Source organism: Pezoporus occidentalis, unplaced genomic scaffold (assembly GCF_034315485.1).
Source record: "Pezoporus occidentalis ecotype Australia unplaced genomic scaffold, CSIRO_AGI_Poc_V1 ctg2, whole genome shotgun sequence".
NCBI classification, from domain to species: Eukaryota; Metazoa; Chordata; class Aves; order Psittaciformes; family Psittacidae; genus Pezoporus; species Pezoporus occidentalis.
Genome location: NW_026913855.1, coordinates 10,740,935 through 10,760,543, shown reverse-complemented (window position 1 = coordinate 10,760,543; position 19,609 = coordinate 10,740,935). Strand labels below are relative to the sequence as shown.

The following is a 19,609-nucleotide window of genomic DNA, read 5'->3' as shown; positions in this document are numbered from 1 at the left end:
AAGAACAGGGAGTGGGTAGCATAGTTTATGAGGTTGCCAAAGACAGTGGCAGAAAGACAGTCCTGATCTAAAAAGATTTGAGAGCTACTGTTCTGGGCAGTCATATTAAATATTTTGGGTTTACTTACTTTGGGGAAGTGACACTGAACTACTGTAAACAGTATCTCATATTGCAAATAAAGAAACAGGTTCAGCGAAAGACACAAGGTGGTTTGGCTGATTCGTTCTTGAGACTCTTACTGCAGACAAGAAAAAAGGAAGAGTTTTTGAGACAAACAACTAGCCTACAATAAGAATTACTTGGATTCAGTTCTTCAACCTTCATTTCCCAGTTTCAGCCTTTTGCCCTGTTTGCCACAGCCTGTGGGTGAGCTAAAGTGTTTGATTTCTCTAGGTCTTCCTTCCTAATGCAATATAATAAGGCTATTGTGAAAATAACTTCTTTATTCGTTTTGCAGGGTGGTGAGAAAAAACAATAAAACGTGCAATGTAAATTCCAAAGGAAAAGTTGACTGATTGACATGAAACCACATAAACCACTAACATCTTCAATTATGACTGGCTGGTACTGAACATACACTAGCTCACAAAAATAAGTTTATAAAAATATAACGCAGTAGTGTCACCAGAATTGCTAAATTTGATGACTATTTCACTGTGATGTGATGTGGAAGATCTCTGTCAGATAATCTAATTGAGATTATTTCAGTGCTATCAGGTTAAGATTGTAGTAGATGTGTCTCTCATGTTAAGCTTTTTTGCTTGGATTCCTGATGTAACATAAAGAAATGGGCTCCTGTCTTGAAGACGTTAAATCCTTTCCTGTCCTTCAGTCTATTTTCAGAGCATTTAAAAATAATCCCCAAACCCCAAAGATAACCTGCAAAATCTTTAGTATATTATTGTGAAATATAAAAGGCTATAAAAATAGGAATAACTGTGGAATTTTAAAAATAAAAACAGAGCTGGAAAAAAAGGACAATAAAGAATATCAGATGTATTGCTACTGAAATAATGACTCTGTCCTGGAATTAGCAAACAATTCACATGAGCTAAACAATTTGTTCCTTGAGCATTGTATCTCTTCTATACTCTATCTCTTGTTTAAAGATTAGCAAATACCTCTTTTTCAGTTCATTAGCTTTTCATTTTCAAGGGGGATAAATTTAGGCAAAGCACTTTGTTTTTCTAGTTCACATGCTAGAAAATCCTCAATATCTGTGTACATTAGGAAGCTTCACTGCTTACATCAAGTCGGTTTAAAACCAATTTAACTGAGTGAAAACTACTACAGGGGTACTTTATTTCAGTCAGGTATATCCCAGTTTTAAGTGGTTTAAAATAAACTGAAACAACAGGAGCTTAAAATAGTATTTACACAAATGCTATATTACCTTAATTTAAATTGGAGTTACTTGCCATGTTCTCCCTAAAACATTGCTTTATTTCTTAGGGTAAGCCTGACTATGTTAAGCAATAGAACTGTTCAATTTAATGAATTGCCACCCTTCAACTGGAGGTTACTGCCTGTTTAGTTGAAATGTAATAACTGCAGTGAATGCCCTACCACAAACATGAAACAGAAATGACTAAATGAAATCACATGTTTGATGGGGACATGACTTCTACCTGAAGGCTTTCCCCTAGTCCTACTATAAGAGCAAGGCAACATGAAGAAATTGATTTTCAATTTAAAGCTATTGATAGATCATGGCCAATTACTAGTAATAGACTATTCCATAAGGAGAGGAACCAGGGAAATCTGCTTTCTTATGCAGCTGCATCCTATGTGCCCTTTAAGAAATAAGGACAAAATCCCAGCTCCCTTATATGACTCTCTCACAGTATCCATAGCTTTCTCCTATACCTCTCAATCAGATAAGAAGAAACAGCACAGGCAGTGGCTGAATTGTAGCTCCATGTGTGGAGATATAGGTTAGATGTGATGTACACAACAGCTGCAGAGTCAGGACAAGCAGGATAGGTAACTGTTGGGATCACACTGTAGCATTACCCTGAAGGTGCAGTAAGGAGAGAATAGGAATGCCAGTTTGATTCTCTCTGCTCATTTGACAATTTTCAGGAAATTTCAGTAACTTTATAACTACAAATGCTCTTAGTGACTGTCTAATCTGATTGAGAAAATAACTGTGAAATGAAAGGACACCTCAGCTATATAAGCTTTACTTCCTTAGGCAGAGGAATACTTAGCACCAGTTTCACATTCATGTTTAGGTATTTCAAACACTGGTATATATGGCTATCCTGAAGTTTTTGCAGGTAAGCACATTGAGGAATGGACATTATGCTTCTTGCCAAACACTGCTCACTTAGCTAAGGCAGGCCTGTGAGGAGAAAATGTCACTTCCAGTCTCGTACCTTAACCACTGGATAGTGCTGTTCTTTGGCATTCACTTCCATGGAGACATCAATGAGCTCACTTTCACTGGGGAGATGGAAAGGCTGGTCACAGCAGCTTGCTTGTATTTTCATTCTAGTTAGCAACTTAACATGACGAATGGGTTTCCAATTTCCAGTTGTCTTAGCTGCGGCAACAATGGAAGCACTGACCCGAGAATAAAATGCCAAGAAAATGCCCAGTCACAGAACAAGGCCCTTCTGGGAGACCAAACTTTACATCAATATTTGAATTTATCAGAAGCTGAAAACCTGCTTTTTTTTTCAGAAATTTAAAAACATTTCTGTTCTTGGTTTGCAAATATTTGAAATGGACTTATTTTGCATTTTGCAGTTTTCTAAGCATTTTTAATCGAAAATCATGGAAAAACTTACCAAAAGCTTTCAAGTCTTGTAAACGCTAATGAACTATTATGTTTCCAGAATGGCTTGGGAATTAAATTAAAGATGCCATGGCGAGAAAGTGATTTGTTTTGCCAGTATTGATAAGGGGAGCTTGAAAAGGCAGTTTTTGACAAATCTTTTCATTATTCCATTAGAGGCTTTAATGAGCATCTTGATGTAATAGGAGACACACAAGAGCTTTCCTACTGTTGTCATTAATCCAGTCAGAACTGTCACACTAATACTACTCCACATCTTTGCTGCTTTCAATGTCATTGATTAGGGAGGAGGTTTTGCAGACCTGGCTGTAACCATCCTCACCAGGATGAAGAGTTATACTTTAAGATGGCTTTGATCATTCCTTCAGTTACTCCTTTTACTCATGACCTTTCACCATTCCTATTCAAGAGCACTTCAGCAAGACTTCTGGGAAAGAATGTGCAATGCCCTGAGCTACAATGGCAGCAATATGCTGACAGCACCCAGCTCTGCGACTCAAGGCTGGCTTCTTCCTAGCTGTTCTACTATCTGTAGGAAACTGGAAGCCTGCTGAATGAAAGGCAGATGGTGTGATGGACAACCTATGATCTCTATCAGCAAGTTACACAATGTAGACTAGTAGATCTTTTCAGTACACGACAAAACAAATTGTGCTTTCACTATCACCAAATTAATTCTTGGTTTTAGTGCTTGCAGACATCGGAACTGAAAATGGTTTGCTATTCCTATGTAAAATATTGGAAAACAGTTATGCTCTGAGTCTGATTTTACACCCTCTTTCTTCATTTTTGCAGAGCATTATTAGCTCAAGGCAAAAAGGCTCCAGTAAGTACAGTGAAGAATATACAAGGATTTATTTTCATAGTTTAACATTAGGTTAGAGATATATACAAAAATAGCAAAGGAAAATAGAAATTAATTTTAAAAATAAAGTCAAAATGAATTAACTGAAACTAAACCCACCCACGTTTATTATTCAGTAAACTAAAGAAAAAAAAAGTTTCTGAAATAAACCAAACCCAGAATCACTGTCCATGAAATGAGTGGAACTGTAGGATAAGACACTAGTTATTTTGAATAATGTGGTTTAAATGTATTCCTTTGTACATAAAGTAGTTTATCTTCTACTCCAAATATTAGCCTTGGTGAGGTGAGGAACCCTTAGCATCAAATCCACTGTCTTATATTCATTGCCTGAAAAAGTACATCTGCGTCTTTAATCTATACACTCCCTGGATTACTTTGCTTTTATTACCTGAAAAAAAAAGCTCATTACCTTATATTTCCTCTGTGAGAATTTCTAGAATCTCCATTCTCCCAGTCTGCACATTTTGAGAATAAATAAAGTGCTGGGTGATTAGACCTCATACTTGACGATACGCTTGAGTAGGCTGAGGTGGTTTTAATAGCGAGTTTGGAGGGAATACATTTCTACTCTACCACCAAAACTGCCTAATGAAATGTCTGTTGCCTTTTCTTCAATCATCAGTGTCAAAGTTGCATACAACCTTGATTTTCAACACACCACAAGTGGGGTGCATTAGTACAGAGACATGTTTGCAGTGAGACAAGGCTACTCCTAACAGGCTTGGTTCATGCCGTAATGGGAAGTACATGCTGCTCTGTGGTCTTGGGGGCAGACTGTATTTCTCATCAGCATGGAGAGCTTACATCATTTTTCAGAGTTGCAGGGGCTGTGACAGCATTTGTTTACCTAACTGATTCCTGTGCCAGGTACAGTGCAGCATGTGGGAACCAGGAGATGAATGGGATAGTTTTCTTTCAGCCTTTTACTCGGGGGCCAGTGCTGGCTGCCTCTGGTTTCCGGATGAGGTGTGCCTTCAACTGCTGTTTCTCTGGTTGCCAGGAGGGACTGAAAAGATAAATGAAATGGCAGAGCATTCCAAGCCCTCATTCAGCCTACGGTTGCTAGGTGGCTTTGGTTCCCAGATTGGGTGTCTCCTCTGTTTCTGTGGCTCCCAGAAGGGACAATGAAGATGGATGACATGGCAAAGTGCTTTATAGCTTTCATTCAGGCTCCAGTGTCTTCCCTGTTCTGGCACAAGACTCCCCAATATCTGAGGAAAAGGATGAAAATGCCTAGTGTGTCAAACTCCTGTGTATTAAAGAAGTTATGAGGGCAAGATTTCTTATAAATGTTGGGTTGTTTTTTTTTTTCCATATGCAAAGACATGCTTGCACATCATCAGCCTCCAAGAGCTGGTCCCAAGGTGTTGTTATTTAGGTGAAGGGTTTAAGTATCTGTTGTCACTGCCTTTCTGGACTGAAGAAGGGAATTAGCTTAGAAAAGAACGGTTTAGAGGTGAATAAGCAGACAGGGAGGGAGATAGAGAGATCTGTTGCTGTGGGAAGACATCACCACGGTAACTGATTCATGGACATCCCAACCTTCTCAGCAACAGCAGAGAACTCAGCTTTCCAAAGGCACCTAACTATAGGTAAAGCAGGTCTTGGAGCCATGGCTCCAGTCTTTTCAAACAACTATTTTGTTTGCGCCTAAAGCCAACTGCAGGGAAGACAAAGAAGCAAGACTTCAAGTCTCTCCACATTCTCTTTTCCTATTCCTGGTATAAGACACCCAAGGGCACTAGGAAACTTTAGAGCATGGCTGTGAAGCTTCCTTGTGTTGTGCACCTTCAAATTAATCAGTAGAGAACAGCTAATGGCTAAGAATTAGACTACTGCCTCTTACAAGGAGAAAAGTATTTCTTCATGTGTGTTGTATGTATGTTTGTACATAGACTTACACACATTTGTACACTGTGGAATTAATACTGGTTTGGTTTATCTCAGTTTTATTCTTTATTTATTTTTACTCACAAAAAATTGTCACTTCTAATCGCCAGTTTTAGCTAAAGACACAGTGGACAGAAGTCTGAGGACAGACATTCTGCTTGTCCCTGCTACCATGCACTACCTTGCACTGCACGCTCACTTGTGGTGAGGTACCTGATGCCACCTGGCAAAAAAAAAACAAACATTGGAGAAGAAGAAATGCTATTTTTAACTGGAATAAATTTCAAATCTAGATCACCTTGCAGCTCCAGAAACAGTTATAAAGGCATAACTTAGAAGGCAACTGGGGCTGCTCAAGATGGCTCCTGTGGCCCAAAGAAACACAATGTGCATCAGCTATAACCTTTTCTGTGCTGAACTAGGTAAGGATACTCACATTGTATGACTTTAGCATCTTAGTTTACAAGCATTTGTATGTCAGTGATGCTCCCAAAAGAAGATGAGTGAATGGCCAGCAGGGGCATTTCCCCATTTTGGCCAGTGGTAGTCACTGCTTTGGTGAAAGATGTACTGTGAAACTCAGCTTTCAACGTAGAAGGGTGCATAAAGAGATTTTTTTCTGTCAGGGCAGGGATTATCTTTATAATGTGTGTGTAATATACTGGCACAGGAAGGGTGGGGTCTTCCTCTGATAGAAATGGCAAGAAGAACAGAACACCTCAGGAAATCTCACACTCAGCAAGAGGAGCTTAATCTCATTAAAGGGACAGGAGGTTGATACACTGTATAAGCTGATTAACATTTACGCACAGAACACCACTACTTTTTGAGAGATTTTGAAAACAGATGCCTATTTTTAGTGCAAAGAAGCTGAAAAAAAACACCAAATACATTCTATTAAAAAAAACAAACACAAAACCCACAAACCCAACAATAACAGGTGTAATCGAAACCTTCTTTACACTACCACAAAAGAGTTATCCAGTAATTCAAAAGACAGAGCTCCCTGTTTGCTTTTGCACACTGATTTCTTTTCTTTCTATACATTTCTCATAGATGGAGTGGTTTAATAGAGTAGAAACCAAAAAGATAAACAGTCAAAAGACTTCAGACATGCTTAATTGAAACTTAATTTAATGCTTATGAAAGGCACTGGATTAGCAACATCAGAAATTGAATTATTCAGAACAAGAACTTTCTGTGCAGTACCAATGACATCTTTTCATCTGATCCCATGAACAGGCCTCCACAAGAAACAACAGAAAATGTGCAGATGAGAAGTACTGTTTTATCCTTCCCTGATACAATAGCAGCTGCTATTTTTTGTTTACTTGTGGCTGAAGGGAAGGAGCTGGTGTTGGTAACATTTGCTTACTAGGACCTGTAGGATTGAAACTCTTAGATTATTTCATATTGGGAAATAATTCATATTGGGAAACTCCTAGATTATTTCCTAGATTGAAACTAGGATTGAAACCCCTAGATTATTTCATATTGGGATATAGAACATCATCAGATCAACTGGAGCTCTTAAGGGCACCTGTTACTGATTTATGGTGGGTTTCAGTTGGTGATCTATAATGTAAAGTACCTAGCTCCCATTTTCAGCTTTCTTAGCAGTTTATAGACTATTTTTTTGCCAAATTAACATTTGTTCCTGATATACAAAACTACCCACAGTTAGGATACCCTTCAAATTTTAGAGATGAAATCAGCTATTTTCTCACACACATACATGATCATATAGTCAACCCAACAGTTTTTAAAGGTATCTTCAAAGACTTTTTAATGGGCAGCACTGGCTCTTCTGAGGCTAGTTGTGCACTTCGAAAGGGGGAGTTAGGGCATGGTCAGACAAGCTCTGGCAAAACTAGCTTTTGCTTTTGCAGGTTAAGAAATTACTGCCCCCAGCTCTCTGCTCAGTGTCTCTTCTCGAAGTTACTAACTCTACATGGGGTTTTGTAGGAAATTGGCTGAGACATGCAAATCCATTCCCGTCTGCTGACTTTGTTATGTGCACACGAATCACCAGGAGAGGCCTAGTGCAGCTTCAATCAAAGCTGCCATTTTTGTTGTGAACAGGGAGAAATGTGAAGCTTGGCCACTGCAGGGCTTGTGGAGAAAGACAAATTAATTAGGACACAAGGACCCAATTAGGTACCAGGGAAACCTTTGTCAACGTGAGCAAAAGTCATGTCTACATTGGCTTCCATATGTCCACCTCTTTTGCCATAAAGACCTATGACTATAGACCGTATTTATTTTTTTTTACCAGATTCTCTGTGCTTACCTTTTAGCAGTTTCTGCAAAGTGGGGATGCTTGCTGCTCTCACCTGCATCCCTTCTAACCTTGGGTGGTACATGCAGCTAACCCCTGATAGTGTCCTACTTTAGGAAAATCCAAAGGCCAGAGCTGATACCACCTTTATGATTGCTGTTTGAGGTCCTCAACAAAACATCAAAGCAAGAAGGATCTCTAAAAAATTCCAACACTGAGGGCATATAAATGGGACAAACTCAGAGTTTATTTCCTACTTTATGGGCAAGGATAATTTGCACGTAAATGACTGGGCTTTTGTTTTTAATGAATTTGAAGCATTGTACATGATCTAGGCCAGGTAGACAAGCAAAATAGTGTGTTAGGAGTGAGATCTGTCACTCAGCCTACTGAAGCACGCTAACGATCCAGGTAGGTAATTAAATTGTTTATCTTAATCAGGAAAGGCTTGTGAGGCTTAGAGAATTTCCTTCTATTTTATAGTCAACATATAAAATTTTCTCTAATGGGAGTGAAGTTTATGAGGGGAAAAATATTTCCTCTGTGTAAGGATATTTGTGAGAGGAATTTCAATTGAGGGCACTTCATTAGCAACAGGATCTCTAAGCATTCCTTTCTGTTGTGCTTTAACATGTATGAAGGTACTTTTAAATAAAAATAACTGAAAATATTAATAGATATATATGATTGATTTGCTGAAATATGTAAGTAAAACCTCAAACATGCTTAAGGCTCATGCTTCAAGCTTGCCTGCTTTCAAATGTTCCACAGAGTCAAATTAACTACTGTGGTTTGCTGTCAATGCCTGGCAGCAGGCATATTGCTCAGTAGATCCAAATATGACTTCTCAAATTGTTATTTAATCCATAAGGAAAAGAGTGATTGTCACATCTTGATACATTTAGTATTGAGAGATTGATAAAAGTTCACTCTGTGGCTCTTAGAAATAATAGGATGTTATTGACTCAAGTAAGTGTCATGCAGGCTGTGCTATTGCTGCTGTAAATTAGAATTACAACCTGTATGATGACAGGTCCATGGTGCAATTGCCTCTCTAGTCTTGGGTTGTCTTTATTAAGTTGCCTTCCTGGAAAGGTATGCATATTATGAATATTTCTGTTCCTTGCACTTTATATATGGATAAAGTACATACTAGCACTGTCTAAGAGGCTCTAGGATCCATAAAGACCTAAAATACATGTTGGATTCTAGTTTTATTAGATTGGCAACACATTTTGAATAATTATTTATAAAATGGTAATAACTTTTTCAATGTTGACATTTTTGTGATTTTTTTTTTAATTTCAATTGTTAAAAAAAGTTAATAATATGATACTTTCCTTCTTTTACTAAGAAAAGAAATTCTAAGATATTGTGCTTTCTGTCTCAGTCTGTAGAAGTGCTTCTTTGTATAATGACTTAGATCCAGTTGGCCAATTTCATTAACTTTTGCAAGGGATGGACGTTTGATAGATATTAAATTCCTACAAAGTTTATAAAAAGATTTAACCAAGTATAAAAGATAGAACCTTGTGACAGACACTCTTTAAATCCCCCTGTCAAAAAAGGTGTGAGCTCAGACCTCGGTAGACTAGACAGAACACCCACGCAAGATCAATCTTTCAATACAAATCCAAAGAAAACCTCATTTGTGTCTGCTGTTCACAGAGCTACCAGTTGGTTGATCAGCCTTTGCTCTGATCAAATCTCCCTCTTTCATGATGCTTTAAAACAGCTAGTCCAATAATATGACTGAGAAAATTTAACGTTTCACTGCTATGAAAAGTGGCAGTCCTGCTCCTTCCCTTCCCATGCCCCTGTTTCTGTTCATCCTGTCATGTCCTTGTGTTGGGGTGGTTCAGCTCACTGGCCTTAGAGAAAAATGATTTGCTTCTCTGGTATTTTTCCTGACTTACTGAGTGGAATTAGTTCAGTACATGTCTTACGAGTGCCAGGGCTTGCACAAGGGAGTGGCGAGTGTGTGTTAACAGAAGCAGGTAACAGCAGTGAGCTGCTAGACTGACTCCAGTTGATGGCGAATTTTATTTTAAGGTTAGTCTACCTCTGCCGCAGATTATCCACACATGAGGATAATTGCCAGGTTTAATTTCGTTCACTGACATTGTATCTTTTGTTAATTTGACTTAGCTGTTCTAGGACTTTCTGTTTCAACATGAGACTTTTGCAGCTGATAGAAGAGCAGGCCGCAGAAGACGCACAGAAAAGAGATTTTGTCTAGATAAAAGATACAATATTGGAAATTCAGGAAGTGAAAAATCATACCACTACCACCTTTTTGGAGGTTCAACAGAGAGGGCAATCTGGTGCATTTAGCTAGACCAAGAAGACAGCCAGTGTCATCTCTCTTTCTTACCTATCCACATCGCTCACCTGCCACAAACCACAGCACCAAAGATGCATTCACTGACCCCACTGGCAGTCAGTGTTGTAACGCATGCCAAACGTGAGCCCTATTTAAGGCAAGGAAACTGGCACGACCCCACATCCTGCCTTGCTGCTCCTGTGAATAGGGATAGCAACAGAAGTGCTGCTGTTCTTCTGGTCAGAGCTGGAAGGCAGTACAGCTGCCATTTGTTACTCAGGATCAAGACTCCAGCAGGCAGTTAGATCTGGACTTTGTTCCGTGAGAGTTATTACACTGGAGATGTGTCTGTTCCAATTCTGGAAATGATCCTATTGTGAATGATAGGCAATACTAATACTATGATGGAAAGACATTTCTTAGAAATGGAAAGAAAAGAACAAATGAGGGTGAAAGACCTCCCGCAGTTATATATGTACAGTAATCACAATTGTAAAAGCATAATTTAAAAAGACACAGAGTTTTAGCTAATATTTAAAATTCTGACAACAGCTGAAAATGATAAAGATTCTTCTACAGGAAAACTAAATATTTCCAGTATATTCCAGTATTTCCATAAATACTTCCAGTATATTTCAGTACACTCATAAATTATGCTAGTTAGTTAATGCTTGGCTTTGACTTTTATAAAGTAGTGATGGCAGTCCTTTGCTGTCATGAACAAACTGGACTTTAAGTAGTGCTATCAGTTCATTAGTATTTTTAGCCTGGTTTCTTAAGGAAAGGGGTTCACAGGTCCCACATGTGTGTATGCGTGTGTGTCCATCTCTTCCTTTCCATGTCCATCTTGAGTTTGTTGATTAATTTCAACCAAACACATCAGAAAAGTGATCTCACAGAAATTAAGACCTTATTTTCAGGAAATCAAGCAAACTGAAAAAGCACTTGATAAGTGAAAGTACAGAAAATGTGTTCAGCTTTACCATATTCCCATCCAGAATCCACATATTGGAGAGAGACGGGATTGCTTCACTCATAGGTAAGTAGAGGTCACACCTTCATAGTCACTGGAAAATCCAACCATGATGCACAAATGCATGCAGCCCGGGGAGCAAGAAGGAGGAAGTGGAGCTTTGCACCCAGTCAGAAAGTTATGATATCACAGGAATAACTGAAATGGTAGGACAACTCACATGACTGGAGGATCTTGATGGATGGCTATGGGCTGTTTCATAAAGACAATCAGGGCAGAGGAGGAGTTGCGCTGTATGTTGAATCTATAGACTCAATTACAGCAATTATGGAAGTTCTATCAAGTGCTTCTGGATCAGGATCAGAGGGGTCATCTTCAAGGGGTATCTGAGAGTAAGTATCTGCTACCGACATCCAAAGAAAGACAATATGCAAAAAAGGCAATATTTGGGTCACTAGCAAGCTTTGGGTCAAGAAAACCTGGTTCTTATGCTGACTTCGACTATCCAGACGTTCGTTGGAAGAACAATACAGCAGCTCACATGACATGCATCCGATTTCCTGGAATGTGTACAGGACTGCTTCCTCATGCAAATGTTAGATGTGCCAGTCATAGATGAGATATCCTGGACTTGCTACTCACAAACCAAGAAACTTGCTTTGTAATATCTCAGTTAGTGATAGCCTTGGCTGCAGTGATAACAATACTGTGGAGCCTGGGATCCTGCTGAGCACACTGAAGGTTAGTACTAAGACAAAGGTCTTAGATTGTAGAAGAGCAAACTTTAGCTTGCTCAGAGCTCAGTTGGGAGGGACTCCATAGGAAGCTTCCACAGAGGATAAAGTTGCTGCCGAGTGCTGGGACTTTTTCAGGAACTCTCACCTGGAAGCACCAAAATGGTTCATCCCCTTTAAAGGCAAGGGAAGCAGGTGGAGCAAAAGACCCTTTTGGCGTAACTGCAAGCTCCTCAGTTTGCTCAAAACCAGAAAGGAAAAGTACCAGACATGAAAATTAGGTGAGTAACCAATGAGAACTACAAGGGCAATGCAAGGGTGCACAGAATTGCAGTTAGAAAAGCAAAAGCTCAGCCTGAATTCAAATTGGCCAGAGTTGTCAAAAACTACAAGAAAAATTCTTCAGGTACATAAATAACAAGCAGAAACAGAAGGAAAATACTGTCTTGTGTTAAGCAGGAGAAGGGAATTAGTCACCAGCAATGCTGAAAAGGCAGAGGTTCTCAACACTTCCTTCACCTCTGCTTTTACCAGCACTATTGGGCCCTAGGCCTTGGGAACGAAAATCCAGGTTGATGCACACACACCCATCATCATCAGTGAAGAAGAGCTGGTATGTGAACTGTTACAGGAGCTTGACCCCTACAGATTGATGTGACCTGAGGGTGTTAAGAGAGATGGATGGAGCTGTTGGGAGGCCACTCACCCTAATCTTTGAGAAGTTGTGTAAATCAGGGGGTGCCCTAGAAGACTGGCAGAAAGCAAAAGTCACCCCCATCTACAATACTTGCTCAAAGGAAGAGCCAATGAAATTATAGGCTCATCAGTCTTGCTTTAGTCCCCAGGAAGGTTATGGAGCAAATCCTCCTGGAGGCTGTCACAGGTCAGATGAAGCACACAACTGGTAACAGCCAACATGGATTCACCAGGGGCAAATCATGGTTGACAAATCTGATGGTCTTCTATGACAAAATAACCTTCCCAGTGGATGTGGGGTGAGTGGTGGCTATTGTCTACATGGATTTCTCTAAGGCTTTCATACAGTTTCCCACAGCCACATCCTAAAGAAACTGATGCATTATGATCTTGTCTGTGCAGTGGTTGGGGAACTGGATGACTGGCCCCACTCTTTTCCCAAGTGGTGATCTGTCATTAGTTGGATTGGAATAGTCTTCTCAGGGAAGTGGTGGATTCCCCAACATTGGATACTTTTAAGATTCAGCTGGGCAGCATGCTGGGACATCTTGTTTAGACCATGCTTTTGTCAAGAAAGGTTGGACCAGATGACCCTTGAGGTCCCTTACAACCTGGTATTCTATGATTTATGAATCTTCAGGAAACAAGGTGTCTACCACTCACATAACTGGTTGCTAAAGACACTAATCCAGATATTTTGGTTTTCATAGAGTGGCTACTGCAATATTTGCATACAATTTTGTGGTTTGGATTAAACCCTGGTAGGCAGCTAAACCAGCCCCAGCACACTGTACCAATAATATTGTTTCCAATTTAGTAATGAAAATGACCATTCCTGTCATAGCTATTTTGGTTGCTGAAGACTATGACTGTCTAAATGAAGCAGCATTCAAGACAGCTACACCATACTGCAGGGAACATATGAACGTACATGCCCTATGAAAACATAATTTATGCAAAACAAAGGAAACTTTTGAGGACACAAAACATGGTATGAAAATTGGAGACACATCAGCTGCCTTTGGATGCCAGCACTGCAAATTTTCTCAACTGCACTTTGCAATTAAGCAGTTATCAAGCTAGCATTAACGATTATACATTGAAGGCCAGAAGCAAACAAACTGTAGTGGCATGGAGCTCCTGAAGGCTATATTTCCCTGCTAAGAAACAGTATGAATTGACCCATGTTGCTATGACCAAAATTATTGCCATATTCAAATTAGCTAATTTAACTGTATTTTGGGTTTCTCTATGCTACAGTGCTGTTTACCACATAGACACTCTTTCCTGTGTCCTGGTAAAAAATTGCTAATAGGGTAGTACAACTATTTCATATATCAGCTTTGTGTCTTAACCTTCTTGTGCATTCGGGAAGCTGGAAGAGAAATCTAGTGAAGACTTCCAATCTCCAGCAAATCAAGAGTTGTTAACACTCCATGCTACTCTAGGCAAAAGAGGTCATTATATTCATTTTGAAATATAGATCCACTGATTTTTTTTTTTTATCTACAAAAAATAGAGGCATCTAAAAAAAGTCTTTCTCTGTTGTTCACAACTAGTTTTAGTTTAATACATTTAAAACTTAAAAACTGCAGACTTAACCACATATATTGATGATGTCTACTATAAAGAATATGTATTGAATTTAATATTGCCTCAATTAAGTATCTGCATTTCCTCCGTAACTTTTCATTTACACTAATGCATTTATCGATGAAAGTATTTTTCTGTAGATATGCAAAACAATTTAAATAATTTTGTTGTGGTGAAACCAACAAGTATTTAGCACCAGTGTGAAGATTTACAGGACAGCATAGTACAACACAGCCAGGTTTATGAAAATACCAAATTCCTTGTTGTGGAAATATTCCCTGGTACCTAAGCCTGGCTTGAAGCCCCAGCCGCTCCTGACATCTGACAGAGGTTTCACATCTCTTTTCTGCCCCATCAGGAAAAGAGCCTGGTCCTGCTGGGAACTTGGATCAATTTAGCTCATTCTAATGAATCTTTATGGGCATAGAAGAAAGAATATCCCAGTGGTTAGCATGGTAGCCACAGGCTACTTCTGTGATCTTTAACAATTCTGCCTCTAAGTGACTGCTCAAGAATGCAGTAAGTAGTCAGTAGGATTTCCAGAGACACTTACGTGCCTGTTTGCCATAGAGAACAATAGAAATCAGGCACCTGGTGCATTCAAAATCCCTGTGTAGATGCCTATAGCCGTGTCTAGACTGTAGAGTAGTTGCATTCCAGGGCTCTATGCCTTGTGTGCACAGCTTTCCTTCCATGGAAACCAAGGCACAGAGTGGGGAGAGGAGGATGCTTCACTCAGAGATTACACTTTGACACAGCTGACTCACTGGGAAGCAATCCTGCAGCCCTTCCTACATCTTTATGTATCTAAGCAGTTTTAAGGTTCTAAACAAAGAGTCAAAGTACGTTAAAAATCAAGCTCTTTATTGCTCTGGGACTTGTTTCTCCATCAGTAAGATAGAGACTGCAATTCTTTTCTCATATGGCCATTATAAAGAAAAATACCCCAATGGCTTTGCAGCACTCAGAAGCCATAAAAACACCAACCAAGAAGTGCATGACTCTTGGTCTATGCAGGGTCTGTATTACCAGCCAGGGAAGAGAAGTTAAGGTCGTACTAGTCCTCCTATTCATGCGCTTTGTCCAGCATGTAACTCCTCGTTCATAGTGCAGTAATATTCTTCCCTGTGATGTGAGCAATAGGTACAACCTTCACAGAATGAAATGGTGTCACTAACAGGCTGCTTCTGCATGACTTTTCCATCCCCAGTTGCTATACAAATTCTCACTGAGAACTGCACACAAACATTTGACCTACCTTGGATTTCCATTTCACCAAAATAATGTCCAACTTAATCCCAATAAATTCTATGGCTAAGCTTCACTTTTGCACTGAACTGTGGGAGTTATTTATAGCTATAAATGAGGATGATTTTTGAGAATACTGTCTCTATAGAAACTGGTGGTGGACTAGACCAAGGAGGTTTCTTAAAGGAAATTCCCTGCTCTTTTCCCTTCATGATGCCAGAAAGAGGTTGCACCCCTTGTTGGCAGGTAGGGAAGGATGTATTTGACATATTTGGTATTATTAATCTCTCTTCCATGAGTAAAAATGTAAACATTTACAATTGACTATTTACTTACATAAAAGTGGTTTTTTCAATTGTATTTCATCTGCATTCATGCTTTCATTCCACTTACATTCCAAAAAACCAAGGGAAATTCCAGAGCACACACACAAAATTGTATTAAGATGGTGTTAAGGTTGCTGACTCTCATTCCTAAATAACACAAAAACTAAAAGCACAGGAAATCCTGAGTTAAGGCTCTTTCACAAACTTTGGACATAATTTCCTTTTTCATAAATAATACTTCCTTCAGTGCTGGTGGAATCAATTTGTGGCTGGCTGTTCTGGCATCGTGACAAAGATGTGGCAGCAGAATACAGCATTTCTTTTCCACTTATATGTGTGGTATTGCCATAAGGCCAAACCTTTTAAAAGCAAGTAGTGATTTTGACTACTTAACGCTGAGATGTCTGAAGTTCTCTGATTTTTGGAGATTGCTGCCAGAAGGAAAACTGGAAATCATTTTAAAAGATTCGAAAATCCTACATGGAGTAGGAATCCCAATAAAAGATATTCTTTCAGGTAATTGCCAGTCATGGTCAAATTGCTTCCTCTATAGAGATTTTAACATCTTTCCCATCCCTAATGATTCACTTTTCTGAAGACATCTCATGAAATCCAAGTATTACAATAAACATCAGTCTTTCCCTGAAGGGAACTCCTGTTGTGAAAAATAATAGTAAACTACATTAGCACGTTTTCTGTAACCAAAAGAGTCTGTGTTAAAGTGGAATCATTAAGAGCCGTTCACCTACTTAGGCGCTGTCAGTTTCTGGGGCGGGTTCCATACTTTGAGGCCTGTCAGTGGATTGCACTTGCTGCTGGGGAAGGAAGCAATAAATGTTTAGATGCTGATAGCAACATTCCTAGCTATTTTAGAGCAGGAAGTTGACAAGCAACATGTAGCTGGAACAGCAAAGAATGTCCTAGTAGTCACTCTGAATTTGCTTACTGCTTGGAACTAGCCTAGACCAGCAAGGACAGTGCTGCAACTCATGTGATAACCACCATTTTGTGTTTTTTCACTCTTACGTGACAAAAATACACCCCAAACCAAAAAACAAACTTTGCACACTCTGACACTGTTAAGGCACCACATAACCTGATAGCAAAGCTATAAATCACACCCATTGCTTCAGCATCTCGAGATGTTTTAAAACATATTGAACGGAATGTTCTAACATCAAATATCATGCGGTTTTCAAGGCTTTCCTTAACAATATAAGCTCATTTATAGAGCAGCAAAACCAATTGATACCAATGAAAATTATATATACACTGAAAATACTCTTGTTCACACAGAGTAATAACTGACTTGATGAACAGTCCATAGTTAAGTTATTCTCATTTTATATTGCAGCTAAGATGATGCAGCAATGCAGCTGAAGGGGTGAAAGAAGCCCTGTACCCCAGTTAGCCTATGGCTAGATACTATCCCTGCTCCCTGCATATTGTACCTAACAATAGTGTACCTGCAAGGTGAGCCAATTCAACTGGATGATCCTGTGGATTAATAACTCTGAAAAGGAAAAAAAAAGAAACAGTTCCTCACTGGGTCAGGCAGCCACATCAGGTCACACTGAAGCTGCACAACTTAGATCTGGTAACAACAGCTGGGGGAGAGAAGGGCAAAGCAAGACCATGCTTTCCAGCAGCTGCCATCAATAAAGGCCCTTAGCTATAGCATAAAAAATTACCCTCCGCCTAACTGGAGAGTATGGTGCAAGCTGGTATAAGGACAGCTGGAATACTTCTCTTCATGCACAAAAGAAAGCAGTGGACCGGACGACAAACAAAACACAGGGCCGGTACCCCCTTATCCGGCATGCTGAAAGCAGGCTGGGGTGGACCACTGAGAAGAGCTGGCAAGGCCCTAATTAAGTCACCAGTAGGATACAGCTGCAACAAGGCCTGAACACCTGAGGGGTTTAAAAATAGTCATTGTCACTTTGCATTGTCACAAGAAACATATTTCAAATTAGAATGTCAGGAGCCTGCCTTTCCCATCCCATTCAGGAGCTGAACAACTGTATTTTACAGAGTCACCAAAATACCTGTTTAGTGTAGTTCCACTCATCATAGACCTTTTCAGCAGTTTGGCTTACATGTGACAAAGAAACCGGTTGTGATGTCCACCCTAGACAAAAATGAGCAAGCCTTTGTCATCCCACCTTAGCTACTGTCCTAGAAACCCATTACAGGCCACACCAAGAAATATTCAACTCAAGTGTCATTCTTTTACCTTACTTCAGACATCTACATTAGATGAAATAGACTGTGCTCCACAAGATGCTTACTTCTTTCCCTTGACAGTAAAGGGAACTTAGGAAGACTAGCTCAGGTGCGGCTGTCTGTTTCAGCCAGCCAAAGTTAAATGAAATGTATCTCATCTGAGGAGCTGTCACCTTCTGTCCAGCTGTAGATGATGAAATACATGGTACTATGATTAAAATATTTCGGAGTAAATGTAGTGATTCTCAGAATTAGTTGGTTTTGTTACTTTTGTAACCCCATTCCATTAGCGGTTTTCTCTACCTAGTTAACCTCATATCAATCACAATGTGTCAGGGCAAAGACATGTACCTTAACTAAGCACTGTAAAGGAAGAGAAAGAATACATTTTCTGGATTTCAATAATAAAATTTTATTAATTAAGGATCAGAGCAAATAATTTCAGTAATCTCTCGGCAGCTGCCTTGTGTATTGCTTTGTTCAATTTAAAAGTTTGAAGAAGCGGAATGTCTACTGGTTTCCTAGGCATCTTCATGAATCTCATCATCAGGGAAATGTTGCCGTAATATTTACATGTAGTAGTCTCTAATTTATTTTAAATCTGCTCATTCTTGTTATAGTTTCCCTTACAGCAGTAAACAATCCTTACCCTGTCCTGGTACTTAGATGCTCCAAAGATTTTATGCCATTACTATACCATGCTTACTACTTGGTGGTTCAGCTGTACCTGTGTGGCTCTCTTAATCTTTCCTTGTGATCCAAGCCTATCTTCCACACAATTATTACTTTGAAAAAGGTCTCCTAAAAAGAAAATTTGCTTAAATTAATCCAGTTCAAAAAAACCCCATCTTTTTCTAATTTACAGTCACAGACTCTTTGACCTATGTAAAATTTATCAGTAACTGTTCGAGCTTTTGCAGCCTGTCTTGGGTTTAGAATCTTTTCTTGGTACCAGCCACTGATACACTGTTATGTAACCCCCATGGCAGGGGGGGTGGAACTAGATAATCATAAGGTCCTCTTCAACCCTAACTATTCTATGATTCTAAGATTGCCAAAGAGGAAGAGTTCAAGTGCTACTTTGTGTTTGCCCTGTGTTGAGCCTTCAACACGTTTCCTTCATTTTCGATATTGCTAGTACTTTGTCAATGTATACAATATGCACTGTAACTGTCTTAATTTTTTTAAAGTAGTATGAAAAATACAGAATTCAAACCCAGTTGATAAATCAATGGGAAAAGAGCTCAAATACATAAGAGACTTGCTGTACCTTGACAAGCAGAGGCTGTGCATCAGCTGAGCACTCAGTATCCAGACTCTTAAATCCTAAAAAATGCAGTGGAAAAGGCACCAGCAATGGTATGGGTCTCTGAATCCAAAGTCTTGACACTGGCAATATGTTTGGTATTCGTCTTAAAGTCTCTGCTTCTGGTTTAACTTCATAACATAGTATAGATGTAAGTAAATGTTCACTTCATATGTAAGTGAAGTGAGTTTACAGTTACAGAAAAGTACTTGATTATAGTACAAAAACACCTCTGAAGTTTAGAAACTGTAGCAGAAATCACCAGTTTTGCCTGAGTTTCTTTCAATCTCACAAATTTTCAATCGCTTTCCTGATTTTGTGAGACCTGATTCAGGATCTCTGCATGG

General features: G+C 39.3%; 1 long non-coding RNA gene across 3 annotated transcripts in view; it reads right to left on the bottom strand.

Moving 5' to 3' along the window:
- The window catches only part of LOC134163179 (uncharacterized), a 71,362-nt gene extending 52,604 nt beyond the window's left edge, over positions 1-18,758 (bottom strand). For 2 of the 3 annotated variants that reach the window (XR_009964612.1, XR_009964614.1), the window contains exon 1: positions 17,422-17,880. This is a non-coding gene — a long non-coding RNA (uncharacterized LOC134163179). Of the gene's footprint in view, positions 1-17,421; positions 17,881-18,683 lie in introns of those variants that run through there. The other variant, XR_009964613.1, reaches the window with a different exon arrangement.
- Positions 18,759-19,609: the final 851 nt, after the last annotated feature.